Source organism: Lepisosteus platostomus, chromosome 2 (genome assembly GCF_059453375.1).
Source record: "Lepisosteus platostomus isolate fLepPlt1 chromosome 2, fLepPlt1.hap1, whole genome shotgun sequence".
NCBI classification, from domain to species: domain Eukaryota; kingdom Metazoa; phylum Chordata; class Actinopteri; order Semionotiformes; family Lepisosteidae; genus Lepisosteus; species Lepisosteus platostomus.
In genome coordinates, this window is record NC_142612.1 from 44,703,996 (window position 1) to 44,724,064 (window position 20,069).

Consider the following 20,069-nt stretch of genomic DNA (forward strand, 5'->3'; position numbering starts at 1 on the left):
AACCGCGCTCAAAATGCAATTTAGAGCTTAATAAGATACACTCCACAGGCATTCACAACAGCAACATATGAAACGTTTGCACGTTTGCACGTATAGTTAAGTTATTACTTGGTTTTCAAAGTGCAATGAAATACAATATTGTTGTTGTTGCTGTTCTTGTTGTTTTTATCCTGTAAAGCGTTTTGAGAAGCCACCTTTAAAGGCGATATATACTGTAAAACCGCTGATTCTTATGGAATGTGTTCCGCCGGGGATTCAAATTTTTTTTTTTTTAATCGTGTATCTAAGGAAATCTCAGTATAACTTTGTTCATGAACAAACAGTGGCATGTTACATTATTATTAGTTTTTTTGTTAACAAGGATCGCCAGCTAATGTGAATCGAAACCTGTCTTGCTAGCTTTTAAAGTTGTGCGATGTGTAAACCACAATTCAAATAAAGAAAAAAAGACCTGACTGACAAGATTTAAGATTTGGCTGTCAATGTTGGATTAAAAAAAACACATTGCCCGACGTTAGTTGCATTGCTTGAAAAATAACTTATATTTCGAGAGACTGGATAAGTAATTCAAGTGTTTTTTTTAACTTCCTGAAAAACAACTAATAATTTAACTATATGTGCAAACGTTTTATGATATGTCGCTGTTGTGAATGTCTGTGGACATGTGCTGGCTGGACAGGAGGCTCCACTGTACACAGAGAGGGGCGGGAGGAGGGGACAAGCCGATACATACTCTTAGAGTTTGATTAATAGGGAATATAATACAAAAATATAGTACTAAAAATAAGATACACCGTACAGACATTCACAACGGCGACTGTCAGAAGATAGGACACCCGCTGAATGGAAAAGGGGCACTTAAATGTTCTGTATGGCTAATACTAAAGCCAATACTTCAATACTTTAATATTCTTTTCTGTATGTTTAACAATAGTGGGTACTGCCCTAATTCGTCCCTGCTCCCGTTGTTAGGTGTTAATGTGTTGTTAATTGTGAATTTGTACCTGTTTCCCTGAGGTCTGGCTTTTTTTCTGGAAAACCATAACTCTGGTCTTGTCCAGATTGACTGTCGGCGCCCAGGTCTGACAGTGCTGCTCCAGCAGTGCCAGGTTCTGGCGCAGCCTCTGTTCTGTGGGCGACAGCGGGACCAGGTCGTCTGCAAAGAGCAGGAACTCGATTTCCATAATTAATGCAGATCAGCAAATCAAGGGACAAAACAACTATTGCACCCGGGTCCTTAATGGGCTTTGACGTGCTAATGCGTTGGTTTAACAGTCCGGGTGTAGCAAACCTCTAATGTCTCCCGACTTCGGCAAAAGGCACCCGCCTTTCATTGGAAGACAATGAACACATTCTAGTCGTACATGTGAATATAGCATAAATACACCAAGGGATTGGGTGAGCTCCCATCACAAAAAAAAACTGCGAACCTGCACTACAGCGACCACAGTACAGTATGGAGACCAAGACCTTTTACGGGAAGAGACGGGGTGCTTCTGCCGCCCCAGCTTCCAAAGAGCGAAGGGTAAGCAAATACAGCAGACTTCATCTGAAATACGCGATTACAGCGCATATTACAAGGTATTATTGCCGTTTTGAATTTTAATTTCAATTATAATTATTTCTTCGTAGCCTGTTCTTCAAGAAAATACTGCACGGGCGAAACGATCTTCGAAATCTACCACCAGGACAGCAAAAAAGAAAGCGGTAAGACGGAAAAAAATAAAAGTTTATTTTGACTTCTGTTCCGCGACTGATGAATACTACTGTGTGACTTTATTTCTTACATGAATTATGTTATTTTGCAAAAGGCCGTGGGTCTCTGCTCTCAGGCCACTGGCCAGGGTGCCAACCTGTAGAAGCAGCACCTGTATGGAGACATTTCAGCAGCAGCGGGAGCAGTACGATGCATTACTGGGGAGGATTGGGAGGCTAGAGACACTCCTGAAAATGCAGAGGAAGGAGACAGTATGTTCCAGCAGTCAAACAGTTGAGCAGCTGTCTCCCGAAAAGTGCCTCTCCCCGCCGCGCAGGTTGCAATGCCTGGCGGAAGCTCTGCCCCCCGCAGAGCACACACCGCCTCAGGACACTCCATCCCGGCCTCTCCATTCACCACCGTGCAGGAATCTGTTGATGCTGTCCCCGCCGTCTATCTCCCCCCAGGAAGCACAGCGGAATTCACAGACGCCAGTGGGAAGAATAATTCTCCCACATGTCCAACTGCTACCCATCACCCAGGAGATGGAGGGGGGGTTGTACTTGCAGTGCATCGGCATAGACGGGAAAGCAAGAGCCGACCGCTGCGCCGCCCTCGTGTTTCGAAATCTTGTGACTTTTGAAATTTACTGGGGGTGGACCACGTCTGTAAATTTTGATGGGTCCAGAGGCAAAAGTGCCTTGCCTTGCAATCTCCAGGAAACCATTAGTAGCATGGTGAATCGGAGATTCTCCACCCTTGCTGCGTGAGACTGGAAAAAAATTCGTGATTGGATCAACGAAATGCTTCGTAGAAGGAGGCGCTCTTTTCCTCTAGTCTAACAGTCTGTTCACAAACAAAATATTCCTGTTAGACAAGAGGAATTGAAAAAAACAATTTTGTCAATGGAAACCGGTGTGTGTGTCTCTCTCTGCTGGATGTCCCTCTCACTCTCTGCTGAATAAATAAAAGCATTTTATAAAAAACGCGTTTGCGATTGTCTGGTATTTACTTTGGTCCCTTTTAACTGTTTTTCGATCTACTGTATTGCTTTGAGATGCCACTTTTAAAGGCGATATGTAAAATAAAGTTTTTTATTATTGTTATAGAGAAACATGATCAGATCTTCCCTGGTTCAGAAAAAAGATCTAAAGTGCTACACATAACTTTCTTAATTCGATGTATTTAAAGCAGTGAACTACTGTAGGTGTCACATAACATTCAGAAATACAATCACGTATTTGACAAATAAAAACGATTACAATCTAATCCTTCCACGTTTGATCCCAAAATCCCAAGAAATATAAATCTTAACGGGTAGAAAGCTATGCTGAAAGTTTATTAAGATACTTAGAAGACAAAGATACTGTATCAATTTATGTTGCATTAGCCTGATTATGATTAAAAAACATATATAATTAAACACGCGTTTGCGATTTAAATCAGAACAAAATTTAAATCAATATTAAATGTTTATATTGTAACGCATACTGTCCAGCCTCCATTTCTCTATAAAAATTTACTCTATTGCACACACACACACAATAGAAGCAGGAAGCAGAAGCAGGGACCGTTGTCAGAAGGGAAGAAGGTGACTATTCATTGTTATCAAAAATGACTTAGAATCGATCATGTTGCGATATTTTGAAATATAAAAGTCAATTGATTGTCCATAATATCGCTATTCTATTTTTTCGAAGAAAAAATCGTTATTAAATTCTGTAGATACGCGATTCCATAATATATTAGCAGAAAAGCTTAAAACTACCACTTTTTCACACGCTGTTTCACATACTAGTTAAATACTTCGATGCTTAAAATCGTTAGGGAGAAATGGAATACCGGTGTGTATTTTTCCTTTAAAGTACCGATTCCTGGAATCTGACTGGCTGACACCCTTCCGAAGTGGTTCCATAAAATCTGGTATACGGAAAAGAAAGCGTTGATACATACAAGTATCTTTTAATACACTCTTTGCTGTGCTCTTGAAGATCCTTGTGATATTTTGAGCTCTAGTTGAATGATAAGTGTCGCATTTTAAATCATTTTCGTAGTTAGAAATTATGAAACGCCCTGTTAAAAGCAAGGAAGTTTTTATGCCCGTTGAAGTAAAAGAAAATGCCTGACAAAGTAGGGCTTGGACAGATTCCAAGTGCTTGTACAAATGTGCTAAAGAAATTATACTTTGAGTATACAGCTTGTCCAAAGTCATCCATTATTAATACTATTAGTAATATCTTCGGTAAAGGCTTTGATGCATAAATATTTCTGATAAAGGTAGGTTGTGTACTTTTGTCCAACTGAGCAATCTTGCTTTCATAAAATATACCAACATTTTAATGACTGATGATTAACATGCTGTAATACACAGTTCAAAATTAAAAGCTCAAATGCTGTACATGAGAGGTTAAGCTCCCCCTGGCGGTTTCACAAGGTGACGCCGGATAGTTTCTGGCAGAGCGTCAAATGACGCGCGATTAACCACGTGACACTGCGTGACACCGCGTGATACCGCGACACGCCCACCGGGCGTGCCCATTGTAGTATTGAATATTCATATGGAATTTTACCACTGAAGGGAAATCTTAGTAGCTGAGCATAAAAAGAATAGGAGCATACTGTAACGCGTGTGAAGGCCATAAACAATATTAATTTTGGAACATAAACATACAGTATATGGCTGGTCTAGGTACTTGAAAGATAAAAATACACACCAATATTCCATTTCTCCCTAAACATTTTAAGCATCGAAGTCTTTAACTAAAGAGATACCGGAGTCAACAAGCATACTTTTAGAATTTAATTAAAAGGGAATATAATATGGAATCGCGTATCTAAAGAAATTAATAACGATATAATTATATGAATGTACCGCAACACAAGAATAGTACACGCTGTACATTGTCTGTCGATAATGTTTCTGTAGTGCTTTTTCAGAACTCTCCATGTGACCTTGCCGGTGGCGCTGTGGGTTAGGTTCCTGACTCCCATGTCACATGGTCTCTGATCGACTCCCACTGGAACTATGACTTTTTTTTAACAAACATTTCTTTGAAAAAATGAAACGTTTCCCTTGGTCAGAGATTAATTAAAACCTCACTCCCACCAAACAAATTTATATTTCTAAATATCACAACATGATCGAATTTAAGTCTTTTTAATAACAATGAATAGTCACCTATGCGTTACAAAATAAACATTTATATTGATTTGAACCGCGTTTTGATTTAAATTGTAAACGCGTGTTTAAAAATATGTGTTTAAAGGCGAGATATAAAAGCGCTGATTCTTATGGAATGTGTTCCGCCGGGGATTCAAAAAATTTATTTTTTTTAATCGCGTATCTAAGTAAAATAGCAGTATAACTTTGTTCATGCACAAACAGTGGCATGTTACATTATTAATTTGGGTGTCTCCTCTTGCCAGAAAGCTCTAAATTGCATTTTGAGTGCGGTTTTTGACTTTTTCTAAAGTGCAACCCATAAATAAAGCTTATACAGTTTAGACTTATTTTAAGCTGTATTACAGCAGCACAATGGACAATGCAACGTAAATTGCAAAAATGCACTTGGAATCTGTCCACGCCCTACTTTGTCAGGCATTTTCTTATACTGCAACGGACATAAAAACTCCCTTGCTTTTAACAGAGTGTTTCATAATTTCTAACTATGAAAATTATTTAAACTGCGACACTTATCATTCATTCCATTCCATTCCATTATCAGTCTTCCATTTCTTCCTAAACATTTTGAGCATGATAGTTTTATGAAACGGTACCCAAATATGCGATTGCTGTATAGAATGAATTTTAATTAAAAAAAAATATTTTACACGAAAGTTAAGCTGGAAATCTCGCCCCCTTCTACTTTGAAAATACCTGTGAAACCAGTTAAATTCGTCACAGCCAGCACTCCCGCAGAGAGGGGGGTTGTACTCGTTACTGTCTTAGCCGGAACACATCATTATATCTCATTATGTATTTCTAATAAAAAAAATTGTTTCCCAGCCACTATTGTTGTTATTGTTTTTATCCTGTAAAGCGCTTAGAGGAGCACATCTTTCTCACCACTTAGATTTCTTTTGATACCATCCTTACACAAAGCAGAAACTTCTTGTATTTTCCGATGACATACATGTGGAAAGATTACAGATTTTAATCGTCTTTTTTCTGAACCAGGGAAAATCTGATCATGTTTCTCAATAACAACAGTAAAAAACTTTATTTTACATATCACCTTTAAAAGTGGCATCTCAAAACAATACAGTAGATGTAAACCACAGATTACAAAGTAAATACCCAGACAAACGTAAACGTGTTTTTAATAAAATGCTTTCATTCATTCAGCAGAGAGAGAGCGTAAAACCTGGGTGTAACAGCTGTTCCTTTTTCTGATCACTCGCTCTCTGGATAAACGTCTCGCCTGTCCTGTTCTTTGTTTTCCTAATTTGCTGATTATGCCTGCTGCGATCCACACCTACCCTCACACCTAAAGAAGACTATTTTAAATTTCTTTGCGCGGTCCATTGTGCAATTAACCCTTGTTTGTGCTGTCACATAAAGGTGATATCACATAAAGGTGATATGTAAAATAATGTTTTTTTATTATTGTTATAGAGAAACATGATCAGATTTACCAGGGTTTCCAGGGTTAAGAAAAAAAGATCTAAAGTATACTAGTTAAGAACAATGAATCTAAACGGGGAGAAAGCTATGCTGAAAGTTTATTAAGATACTTAGAAGGCAAAGATATCAATTTATTTTAGTTTAAATTTTATATATCACCTTTAAAAGTGGAATCTCAAAGCAAAGTAAATACCCAACACTGATTGTACACATCTGTCATGCTAATAAAACACCTTGAATTGAATTGAATTGAGGGAGAGAGGGGGGGAGGGCGAGCGAGATAACCAGGACAGACAGGCAAATAAGATACACTCCACAGACATTCACAACAGCGACATATCATAAAACGTTTGCACATATAGTTAAGTTATTACTTGGTTTTCAAAGTGTAATGAAATACAATATTGTTGTTGTTGCTGTTCTTGTTGTTTTTATCCTGTAAAGCGTTTTGAGAAGCCACCTTTAAAGGCGATATATAAAAGCGCTGATACTTATGGAATGTGTTTAGACACCGAAAATTATTTAAACTGCGACACTTATCATCCAACCAGAGCTCGAAATATCACAAGGATCCCCAAGAGCACAGCAAAGACTGTATTAAAAGTATACTAGTGACAAACTAGTATACTTTAGATCTTTTTTTTTCTGAACTGGGGAAAATCTGATCATGTTTCTCTATAACAATAATAAAAAACATTATTTTACATATCACCTTTATGTGATATCACCTTAAGGACAGCACATACAAGGGTTAATTGCACAATGAACCTCGCCAAGAAATTTAAAATTGTCTTCTTTAGGTGTGAGGGTAGGAGTGGATCGCAACAGGCATAATCAGCAAACCAGGAAAACAAAGAACAGGACAGGTGAGACGTGTATCCAGAAAGCGAGTGATCAGAAAAAGGAAATGGTGTAACGCCCAGGTTTTCGACCCAATTGTTTTAACTTGCTAATGCATCAGACACATTTTCAGGCGTATTGTGTTTTAAATAAAATAGGAGTGTCTTTCCCTGGTATTAGCTCATCGGTATGGTGTGAGATTTATCTGTACCATACCATACAGTATATAGGTACAGAATTCAAGCTGCACCACTGTATCGCTTTGGTAAGGAGACGAACAATGGCCAAAATCAAGAAGACTTTCTCACACCAAATAATGAAGATGAAAAGAAACGAGAAGTCAACACGGGACATTGTACAGCATTTGGCTTCGATGGACATCTTCGTTTCTGAAAGCACAGTGAGACGATATTATAAAGGGGAGAGGAGGGAAAGAGAATCTAAACCGAGGACGATTCAAAGGTAAATAAATTTCTAAAAATACCTTTCTTGCATGTAAATACAACTACGCACATTATTTTTAAAACTAACTGTTGATCTCTTTTTTTTCAAGTCCTATTGTGCGAGCTATCGACAAACTGACTGATGAAAATGATGAGCTACTGGCGATGCAAGTCCAAAGACGGCTATGGGCTGACCTCGGTTCGACCGTTAGACGGAAATCGATAAGAAGAGTACGCAGGAGGCTTGGATGGAGATACAGAAAAACCAACACATGCCCCATGATAAGGCTAAAAATCAAAGAGGAAAGACTCAAACAAGCGCTCAAATGGATTGAACAGGGGGAGGCATTTCAGAATGTACTTTTCACCGCCGAAACAACAGTGGCTCTGGAACAGTTTTCAACAATGGCATTTTGCAAAAAGGGGAGATATGTGGACAAGCCAAAGCCCAAACATCCACTTAAGGTTCACGTCTGGGGGGGTATATCTAGAAGAGGCCCGGGACCACTTCTTATTTTCGAAGGAATTATGGACCGTGAATTCTTCGAGGAAGTCGTGGTCACACAGCATGCCGCCCCATATATCAGGGAGCAGTTTGGATCAAGGCACCGTCTCTTTCAAGACAACGATCCAAAACACACAGCAGCAAGGGCGAGGCTTGTAGCAGAAGGAGTGAACTGGGTGAAAACTCCAGCCGAATCCCCAGATCTTAATCCGATAGAGATGGTTTGGCATTCGTTGAAAGACTACGTTCGGAAAACTGCTAAGCCCGTCACAAAGCAGGAACTGATCGATGCGATCTATAAATTCTTGGAGGAAGAACTGAGCTAACAAAATTGTAACAATTTTATTAACAGGCTGTTTCATGTTTTTCCTAGGATTGTTGACCGGAGCGGGGGACATTTGGGAATGTGAGTCTGAGAAAGACAGTCTGTCCACAAACAAAACATTCCTGTTAGACAAGAGGAATGTAAAAAAAAACAATTACTTTTTGTCAATGAAAACCTGTGTGTGTGTCTCTCTCTGCTGGATGTCTCCCTCTCTCTCTGCTGAATGAATAAAAGCATTTTATTAAAAACTGGTTTGTCTGGTATTTACTTTGGACCCTTTTAACTGTTTTTCCATTTACTGTATTGCTTTGAGATGCCACTTTTAAAGGTGATATGTAAAATAAAGTTTTTTATTATTGTTATAGAGAAACATGATCAGATTTTCCCTGGTTCAGAAAAAAAGATCTAAAGTGCTATACCAAACTTTCTTAATTCGATGTATTTAAAGCAGTGAACTACTGTAGGTGTAACATAACATTCAGAAATACAATCGAGAATAGTTTTGTGGTGTTTGTATAGATGAAACGTTCCTAAAACGTATAACGTCACAAAAAAGACCATTAAAATCTGTAATCTTTCCACTTGTACTGTATGTCATCGGAAAATATAAGAAGTTTCTGCTTTGTGTAAGGATGGTATCAAAAAGTAATCTAAGTGGTCAGAAAGCTGTGCTCAATGTATTTAAAGGACTTAAAAGTAAAAGGAGATGCTTCATATTGCTTGACTAATTTTAAAAACTAAATTATAAAAATAAATGTAGACGGGTAGAAAGCTATGCTGAAAGTTTATTAAGATACTTAGAAGACAAAGATATTGTATCAATTTATGTTGTATTAGTCTGATTATGATAAAAAAACACATATAATTAAACACGCGTTTGCGATTTAAATCAAAACACGATTTAAATCAATATAAATGTTTATATTGTAACACATACTGTCCAGCCTCCATTTCTCTATAAAAATTTACTCTTTTACAAATTTACAATTTGTTGATAATAGAAATGAAAGGTTCTCTAAAGTTTTGTGTTAGTTGACCCACCCAGGCAGCAAAAGATCAGCTGCACTGGTAAGATGCGACACCGAAGATATGATTAATTACCTTTTAGATCTGAAGGGAGATCTGAAGGGTTCCCCCCCACATACACACACACAATAGAAGCAGGAAGCAGAAGCAGGGACCGTTGTCAGAAGGGAAGAAGGTGACTATTCATTGTTATCAAAAATGACTTAGAATCGATCGTGTTGTGATATTTTGAAATATAAAAGTCAATTGATTGTCCATAATATTGCTATTCTATTTTTTCAAAGAAATGTTTGTTAAAAGAAAAGTCACAGCACCAGCTAGATTTGAACACACAACCCATGAGCTGGTAATCGGGCATATAGACCAGTGGGCTACAAGGAAAGTCGCATGAAGAGAGAGGCGAAACAGCCCTACACAGCCCTTTCGCAGTACACGAATATAATCATATCGTTATTAATTTCTTTAGATACGCAATTCCATATTATATTAGCAGAAAAGCTTAAAACTACCACTTTTTCACACGCCATTTCACATGTTAGTTATATACTTCGATGCTTAAAATTGTTAGGGAGAAATGGAATACCTTTGTGTATTTTTCCTTTAAAGTACCGATTCCTGGAATCTGACTGGCTGACACCCTTCTGAAGTGGTTCCATAATATCTGGTTTACAGAAAAGAAAGCTTTGATAAAAAAGCCTGGATTCTCATGTATCTGATACAAGTATCTTTTAATACAGTCTTTGCTGTGCTCTTGAGGATCCTTGTGATATTTTGAGCCTGACAAAGTAGGGCTTGGACAGATTCCAAGTGCTTGTACAAATGTGCTAAAGAAATTATACTTTGAGTATACAGCTTGTCCAAAGTCATTCATTATTAATACTATTAGTAATATCTTCGGTAAAGGCTTTGATGCATAAATATTTCTGATAAAGGTAGGTTGTGTACTTTTGTCCAACTGAGCAATCTTGCTTTCATAAAATATACCAACATTTTAATGACTGATGATTAACATGCTGTAATACACAGTTCAAATTTAAAAGCTCAAATGCTGTACATGAGAGGTTAAGCTCCCCCTAGCGGTTTTACAAGGTGATGCCGGATCATTTCCGGCATGACGTCAAATGACGCGATTAACCCCGTGATACTGCGTGATACCGCAACACGCCCACCGGGGTATGCCGCGAAATACCCCACCTATTTTGAATGGCTGCATCTGTACATGGTACATATATATCCAAAATAGGAACACTTAAATAAAACAGGATGGAAATGCCTTGGGTTTTTGCGATCAAAGCTTGTTTCTTAAAAAAATACATTTTTTAATGCTCAAGTGTAGTACTTATATCAAATAAAACCAGTAAAATCAGTATAAAGTTATAAGCAAACACCTAAGTAATTGTTACTGTAATGAAAATAGGATAATTTTTTGTTATGATGTAGCTAAGTTAGATCCACCTTTCACACTCTTACATTACAACTCCAAGTCCATGTCACATTTAATAATTTTGTATAGACAAAATAATACATATCAAATAAATGTTTAAATTAGACATTTGTTTAAGGCTGCAAAAGAGTGACCAGCTGTTTGGAGAAGCATTGTAGCACTAATATTACAAGCAAGATCTTACCATAGCTGTGTTTGTACATAATTGTTTTCTTTTTTTTTCTTCTTTATTAAAAAGAGATGCCTCAGATATAATTAGATTATTTTAAACCTTACACAAGTCTTTAAAAAGTCCCAATCCACCGGTCACAGGGCTGAGTTATTGCAAATTGCAAAAACAGGATTATTTAATGTGTGTCTGACATGAGAAATAAAATAGTAATATTAAAATATATATTTTCTTCTTGTATATTACAAAACACTGGTAATTTTTAAATGTGTAAAGATTTAATTATTTTTTTTTAATCCAGAATGCTAAAAATGAAAAAATTACTAGAAAAAAAGAAAAAAAGAAAAAAATCGAATCCTATTAATCCCTAAGTCTGGCTTTTTAATGAACAGGAAAGATTAATGACTTTACAGTGGCTTTCGATGTGTTCCTTGTTTCTTACACAATACACAATTTCAATTCAGAGTTGACAAAACGCTTTCATACTCAAACTGCTTCCTGCTGATGGTTTTCTATTAGCATATTCTTCCCAGAAGAAGAAAAAGGCCTCAGAATACTGCTTTCCATCACCTTGGAGCTCACTTTGTGAAGCCATTCTAAATTTACAACAAGAATCAAATGCACTTAATCTCAAAAGATGTCTTAATTTAACTATATAACATAAAATAGTCTGTGCTGTTGCAGTATATTTGAAAAAAAAACACATATCTCCATACTTTTTTATGGGCTGTAGAAATCTGTATAATATACAGTAGTTTTAGAACATGTGAAATATATTTGTGGTTATTTTTCAAGATCACGATTCAAGGTTTGCAAGATTCAAGAAGGCTCCACCGCCAAAACGTTGTGTTTTCTTCCTTCTTTTTTTCAGCATGGAATAAACCGTTTACTTGTTCCTTAACATTGGAATGTTCTTCCAAGTGTAAAAAGAGGTGATACTCAACATGTTTCCTCTATACATTTTCAGTTTACAGACCGTCCTAGATAATTTATTATGAATATTGTCTTCCATATTGCATTAACGGATATAATATAATAAAACAACTTATTTATATCAATGTATTAATACAAGTGTGAAATCTTAGTGTCCAGTAAAGTACAGATGCAGCCATTCAAAGTGCGCGGTACAGACACCGCAGTACAGATACCGCAGGTATGATGACACGCGATACCGCGGTGCGTGATTGGTTGACCGACAGGGGCACTCGTGGTCCGTTGGTCTGTCGTAGAAAGACTTACTGTAAACGTCTTTACTGTGCCCGTTGTAGATATTGAATTTTACCACTGAAGGGAAATCTTAGTAGCTGAGCATAAAAAGAATAGGAGCATACTGCAACGCGTGTGAAGGCCATAAACGATATTAATTTTGGAACGTAAACATACAGTATATAGCTGGTCTTGGTACTTTAAAGAAAAAAATACACACCAGTATTCCATTTCTCCCTAAACATTGTAAGCTTCGAAGTCTTTAACTAACGTGATACCGGAGTCAACAAGCATACTTTTAGAATGTGATTAAAAGGGAATATAATATGGAATCGCGTATCTCAAGAAATTAATAACGGTATGATTATATCCGTGTACTGCGGCAGGGCTGTGTAGGGCTGTATATAATATGGAATCGCGTATCTAAAGAATTTAATAACGGTATGATTATATCCGTGTACTGCGGCAGGGCTGTGTAGGGCTGTTTCGCCAACCTGATCATGCGAGCTGTCTTGTAGCCTACTGGTCTAGGTGTGTGACTACCAACTGGCAGGTTGTGTGTTCAAATCCAGCTGGTGCTGGACTTTTCATTTTTATTTATTTATTTTTTAATCGCGTAACATAAACATATTACCGTATGCAAACTGTACTGTATACAGTATGTATATGTATATTTAATGTCTTAACTGTGCCCGTTTAATTGAATTAAAAAAAAATTATTTAACACGAACATTAAGCTGTTTACATCTTCCGCCTGAGAACAGTCACCCGTTGCTACCCAACGCAGAATGGTGATTGGCTGACACTATCTGACACCCCTCTGATTGGAGAAAAAAGACGTGCTGGCGTGCTATACACACTTCCAGGAAGAGGATTTCTTTCTATTCAAAACGTGTCTTTTAAAAGTTTAAGAAGTAAAAACCTTACAGCGTACACAGATTTCTAAACTGATCAGGATGGTTATCTTTGTCTTATGCATAATAATGTTCACCGCTCTGTCCAGCAAATTAATAATAAACTTTATTTTATATAGCGTTTTAAACGAATAAGTAATTAGATTGCTCATAAACCTAATCACTTGCTTTTTCTTTTTATTTAGGCTCAGATTTCAACTATAGATCGTATTATTAATAACCATAATAACAACCAACCAACAAAAACAACCATATAAACATAATGGTGGTGCTGGACCTTCCAGTTTTATTTATTTATTTTTTAATCGCGTAACATAAACATATTACCTTATGCAAACTGTACTGTATACAATATGTATATGTATATTTAATGTCTTAACTGTGCCCGTTTAAGTATTGAATATTCATATCTAATTTTACCACTGAAGGGAAATCTTAACATAAACATACAGTATATGGCTGGTCTCGGTACTTTAAAGAAAAAAATACACACCGGTATTCCATTTCTCCCTAAACATTGTAAGCTTCGAAGTCTTTAACTAACGTGATACCGGAGTCAACAAGCATACTTTTAGAATTTGATTAAAAGGGAATTTAATATGGAATCGCGTATCTCAAGAAATTAATAACGATATAATTATATTCATGTTGCAAAAGAACTGCAACGGACATAAAAACTCCCTTGCATGGTTTCATTACGACCAGAATCGGTCTTGAGATATTTTTAACTTGATTTACAGTATTTGAGAGGTATGTCTTAACACCGATACTACAGTGCTTAAGTACTGCTCACGTATATGTTTCTAGGTTTATATTATGCATTTCATACGGTCAAATTACTTTTGAGCAATAAGAAGCGCGAAACGGTATGCGTTTTACTTTCGTTTTGTGCTGGGACCCGTGGATTGATTAGAGATATCAAGTACATACAAGTCATTCTTTAAATGATGTAGTTCGTCTTGAAAAAATCATCAACAATTACACAGGTTCTGTTTCCATATTGCGGATTTTGGTTACGTAATATTATTTTCTAGATTTCACGTTGTGAATATGATGGGATGTCTGATGGGATGTTTCTAAAAATCCATCCTCTGTAAAACGTCTTCTCTAGTTGTCCTGCATATGTATTCGCTAATGAAGCTGTGTGTTCTGAGCCTAGATCTCTACATTTCTGTATGAACCAGCTTAGAGGGCTAAAGACAGCTTGTGTTTAAATTGAGTGTAAGGCAATTTATGCTTCTAAAGTCATGGTCAGCATTTATCTTTGTACTGTGCTATAAACTTGTTCTGTGCCAAGTCACATTATTTTATAGCGTTTTTAAAGCGTTATCAAATACGGTGTTACTGTAGTTTACTGAGTCCCATGTCACATGGTCTGTGATTGAAACCTGTAAAACCGGTTTAATTCGTCACAGCCAGCACTCTTCAGGTGTGAGGGTCTTCTGCTCAGAATGAAACGCTAAAATGTTTGTGTATATTCTAATGGTAGTGGGGGCAGGGTGTGTGGAAACAGGTTTGTTCTTCACACCTGAAACATTTTCTCTGAAAGGATTTTCTTTGCAGTTTAACCGATCTTGTTACAGCATGTTACAGTTTACTATTATTAACCATATTAATTTTAAGTGCTTCATGTAAAATCTTGTAAAAATATATTTTCATTGTTCAAATATACATTAATATACATTAAGTCTGACTATCATATAATAAGTTAAATACAAAACTAAAGAAAAAATAGGGTTAAATATAATTCAAAATATTTTGCTAACAATGTTAACTGTTTATGAATAATAAAATGTATTAACTAAGGAGTAGGATGGCACAGTTGTTAGTATGTTTTTTGTTTTTTTTTAACCCAATCTCCGGGAAACCATTAGTACGATGGTGAATCGGAGATTCTCAACCCTTGCTGCGTACGACTGGAAAAGAATTCGTGATCGGATCAACTAAATGCTTCGTAGGAGGAGGCGGTCTTTTCCTCTTCTCTAACAGTCTGTCCACAAACAAAACATTCCTGTTAGACAAGAGGAATTGAAAAAAAAACAATGTTGTCAATGAAAACCGGTGTGTGTGTCTCTCCCTGCTGGATGTCCCTCTCACAAACTGCTGAATGAATAAAATAATTTTATTGAAAACGAGTTTGCGATTGTCTGGTCTTTAAATTCTGGAGATACGCGATTCCATATTATATTCCCTTTTAATCAAATTCTAAAAGTATGCTTGTTGACTCCGGTATCGCGTTAGTTAAAGACTTCGATGCTTAAAATGTTTAGGGAGAAATGGAATACTGGTGTGTATGTTTTCTTTAAAGTACCGAGACCAGCCATATACTGTATGTTTAAGTTCCAAAATTAATATCGTTTATGGGCTTCACACGCGTTGCAGTATGCTCAGGCACTAAGTAAAAGGAGATGCTTCGTATTGCTTGACTAATTTTAAAAACTAAGTTATAAATATAAAAATTGCAGGCGCTGCTCTGGTGCGTCGGCTCCTACACAGTGCCTGTCTGCCGTAAGCGTTACAATATACATACAGTACCCAACACTGCTTGTACCCATCTGTCATGCAAATAAAACACCTTGAATTGAATTGAATTGAGGGGAGAAGGGGGGGATACTAAAGCCAATACTGCCTCAATGGGCTTTGACGTGCTAATGCGTTGGTTTAACGGTCCGGGTGTGGCAGGCTTCCAATGTCAACTCGACTCGATTAGAAGACAATGAACGTATTTTAGCCCTAAATGAATAAATAGCAAACATGGTTTACATAAAATACATTTTTCCAAGAAAGTTTATAATAATACGATCTATAGTTGAAATCTGAGCCTACTTTAAAAATAAAGGAAAAGCATTTTCAGAGAGCAATCACGCTGTGTTTATGTAGAAAAAGTGATTAGGTTTATGAGCAATCTAATTACCTATTCGCTTAAAACGCTATATAAAATAAAGTTTATTTAGAGATGAATGATCAGTGTCGCAGTTTAAATAATGTGAGTCAGGAAACTAACACAGCGCCACCGGATTTAATAACGCAATAAAAACGCTATAAAATAATGTGACACAGTACAGCACAGTACAACAATACTGACCATGACTTTAGAAGCATAAATTACCTTACACTCAATTTAAACACAAGCTGTCTTTCTGTATGAACCTCTAAGCTGGTTCATACAGAAAATGTAGAAATGCATTAGCCTGATCATGATTAAAAAACACATAATTAAACACGCGTTTGCGATTTAAATCAGAACACGATTTAAATCAATATAAATGTTTATATTGTAACGCATACTGTCCAGCCTCCATTTCTCTATAAAAATTTACTGTTGCACACACACACAATAGAAGCAGGAACCGCTGTCAGAAGGGAAGATATGTTCAAAATATCGCAAATATCGATCATGTTGCGATATTTTGAAATATAAAAGTCAATTGATTGTCCATAATATCGCTTACCTATTTTTTCGAAGAAATGTTTGTTAAAATAAAAGTCCAGCACCAGCTGGATTCGAACACACAACCTGCCAGTTGGTAGTCACGCACCTAGACCAGTAGGCTACAAGAGAGCTCGCATGATCAGGCAGGCAAAACAGCCCTACACAGCCCTGCCGCAGTACACGGATATAATCATACCGTTATTAAATTCTTTAGATACGCGATTCCATATTATATTCCCTTTTAATCAAATTCTAAAAGTATGCTTGTTGACTCCGGTATCACGTTAGTTAAAGACTTCGAAGCTTACAATGTTTAGGGAGAAATGGAATACCGGTGTGTATTTTTCCTTGTGATATTTTAAGCTCTAGTTGAATGATAGGTGTCGCATTTTAAATCATTTTCGTAGCTAGAAATTATGAAACGCCCTGTTAAAAGCAAGGAAGTTTTTATGCCCCGTTGAAGTAAAACAAAATGCCTGACAAAGTATGGCTTGGACAGATTCCAAGTGCTTGTACAAATGTGCTAAAGAAATTATACTTTGAGTATACAGCTTGTCCAAAGTCATCCATTATTAATACTATTAGTAATATCTTCATTAAAGGCTTTGATGCATAAATATTTCTGATAAAGGTAGGTTGTGTACTTTTGTCCAACTGAGCAATCTTGCTTTCATAAAATATACCAACATTTTAATGACTGATGATTAACATGCTGTAATACACAGTTCAAAATTAAAAGCTCAAATGCTGTACATGAGAGGTTAAGCTCCCCCTGGCGGTTTTACAAGGCGACGCCGGATAGTTAGTCACGTGACACACGTGAAATGCGTGATACCGCGTGATACTGTGACACGCCCACCGGGGTATGCCGCGAAATACCTCACCCATTTTGAATGGCTGCATCTGTATATGTGAATTTTTGATAAATGCAATAAGATTTTAGAATTGGTGTTTTTGTTTATAAACAAGGATTTTCCAACATAACTCTGATATCACAAATTATTGTTTCATTACTATTAATTACTAGGATTAAAAATTGTCTGTTCCTCTTGACTTAAAGCAACATTTCATCTATCAGGGTGTTTATTTCCTTGAGTATAAGCAGGCACAACAATTATGACTTTAATTATGACTGTGGCTGGAAGGTTGCCTGTTCAAATCTGACGGCCGGCAGAGGAATGCTACTCCGTTGGGCCCCTAAGCTAGGCCCTTAACCCCAACTGCTCCAGGGGGCGCTGTATAAATGACTGACCATGTGCTCTGACCCCAAACTTCTCTCCTTGTCTGTGTCTCATGGAGAGCAAGTTGGGGTATGTGAAAAAAAAACAAATTCCTAATACAAGAAATTGTATATGGCCAATAAAGTGATCTTATCTTATCTTATTCAGAATGCGTGGTTAAACCCCCATAACGCAGGAATGGACTTGCAGTTTAACACAGCATGTGATTCAATGGCCAAAAATGATCGATAGGTGGCACTTGTGGTACACTAGATGTTAGTGAAATGTTTTCTTCATTTAATCTCGCTACCATTCATGTTTAAATCTGCTTAATATGGAATATTAATATGGAACTTTACAACTAAAGGGACCTTTTGGCAGGTGAATATAAAAATAACAGGAGCATAAGATCTCTGAATATCATAAGCAATATTAATTTAGGAATATAAATATATTCTACTTACTGTATATGGCTGGTAGTGGTACCTAAAAGTAAAAAACAAATGATGGTTGTCCGTCGTGTCCAACTGTTTAGAAGATGAGCTGCATGAAAAAACCTGTGCAGGAGAGCTTTTTGAAGTGGGAAAGCCATTGCACTGGGGCAGTCCCGCTCTCTCGATCTCAGAAGCCTGGGTCCAGTGGTACGAGTAGTCGTCATGACTGGAGTCTTCCTTGGTTGCAGTGAATTGACATTCATGATCATTTAAGCGTACCGAGGAGTATGGCCCCTCCACCCTTCGGACAGACTGACAAAGCAATTTGTAAGCTTTTACTATCCAGCCAAAGGGTGCAACAGCAGCAGCCACAAATAAAAAAAAAAATTCTCTGCTGATCATAACTGTAACAAATTGTTACGTACGTTTCACTTTCTTGCTGTAACCCGTCCAGATTTTAAAATGTGTATCAGATTCTCCAGAAGGGAAATCTGAATTGTAAGATATCCACGTTAATATTTTAATATATTTCTCCTAGTTATAGTTTTTTTCTTATTATTAAACTAAATAATGCCTACAGAGACCACATAAGAGATGAGCTGCCTTCAAACCAAATACAATGCAACCTGCAGTTAAATTTCTCTCTCTGCTCCCTGGATGTCACAAAATTAATTGGAACCTTTAATTGCAGCTTAAATAATTTAAAATCTGTCTGACTATACAGTGGGTATAGAAAGTCACCACCCACTTTCAAATTGTTCACCTTTTGTTGTCCTAAAACCCAAAGAGAAGACAAATAAAAATCAGACGTTTTCCAGTTTTATTTCCAAATTTTAACTTGCAACATCCAAATGAAAAAAGAAAGCAAAATTTCTTCAAGAAATAAAAATGTAGAATAACTGGGTTGGATAAAATAACACCACTTGGTGGAAGCACCTTTTGCTTGAATTACAGCCTTGAGTCTGTTTGGGTACACCTCTACCAACTTTGCACACCATTCCTCCTTACAGAATTGTTCAAGCTCAGTCAAACTGCGTGGTGACTGTTGATGGACTACCCTATTCAACTCATTCCAAAGATTTTTGATGGGATTTAGGTCAGGCCACTCAAGGACAATATATCAAAGATTGCATATTGGGTTTTCACCAGACGTACTGTTTTGCATTCCAGCCAAAAAGTTTTATTTTGGTCTCATCTGACCACAGCATCTTTGAGGTACTTTTTAGCAAATTATAAATGAGACTTTTTTGAAGGATCTAAATATATTTATATAGCTGGTAGTATGACAGTATTCCACTTTCTTTGTAAACATCTGAATCAATTTCTTTGACTCCTTCACTTATGATTACTTTGGAAACATTTTGACCTGTTCGTTTCAGCGAGGTCTTGGTTTTTCATTTAACAAATAAATATTCATTTTTTAAAAATAAAAATAAATAGTTAATATGATGTACATTATATTGACATTTTATTTTTATATATCACAACCTGTTCAATTAGGAAAATATGAATGAACAAATGTGAATACTGTCAACAGTGGGAGTAAAAAAAACAGTTAAACCGGTTTAATTCAATTCAATTCAAAATCCTTCATTCATCCCAGCAATTTAGCACACGTCTTTACAACAAGCCTTAAAACTAAACGTATATATTTTTATTATAATCTTGAATAACAAAGTGGTATTAAAAAGGCCACTGAAACTGAAATCATAATGTATATAATCATTATTAACAATATGAATTTATAAATAATACATAATAATTTCTTATTTTGTTCAGGGTCATTTGTT

General features: G+C 36.6%; 1 long non-coding RNA gene across 1 annotated transcript in view; it reads right to left on the reverse strand.

Moving 5' to 3' along the window:
- Nucleotides 1-20,069, reverse strand: part of LOC148676381 (uncharacterized) — a 506,795-nt gene that overhangs the window by 13,076 nt on the left and 473,650 nt on the right. The gene's annotated exons all lie outside the window — the stretch shown is intronic.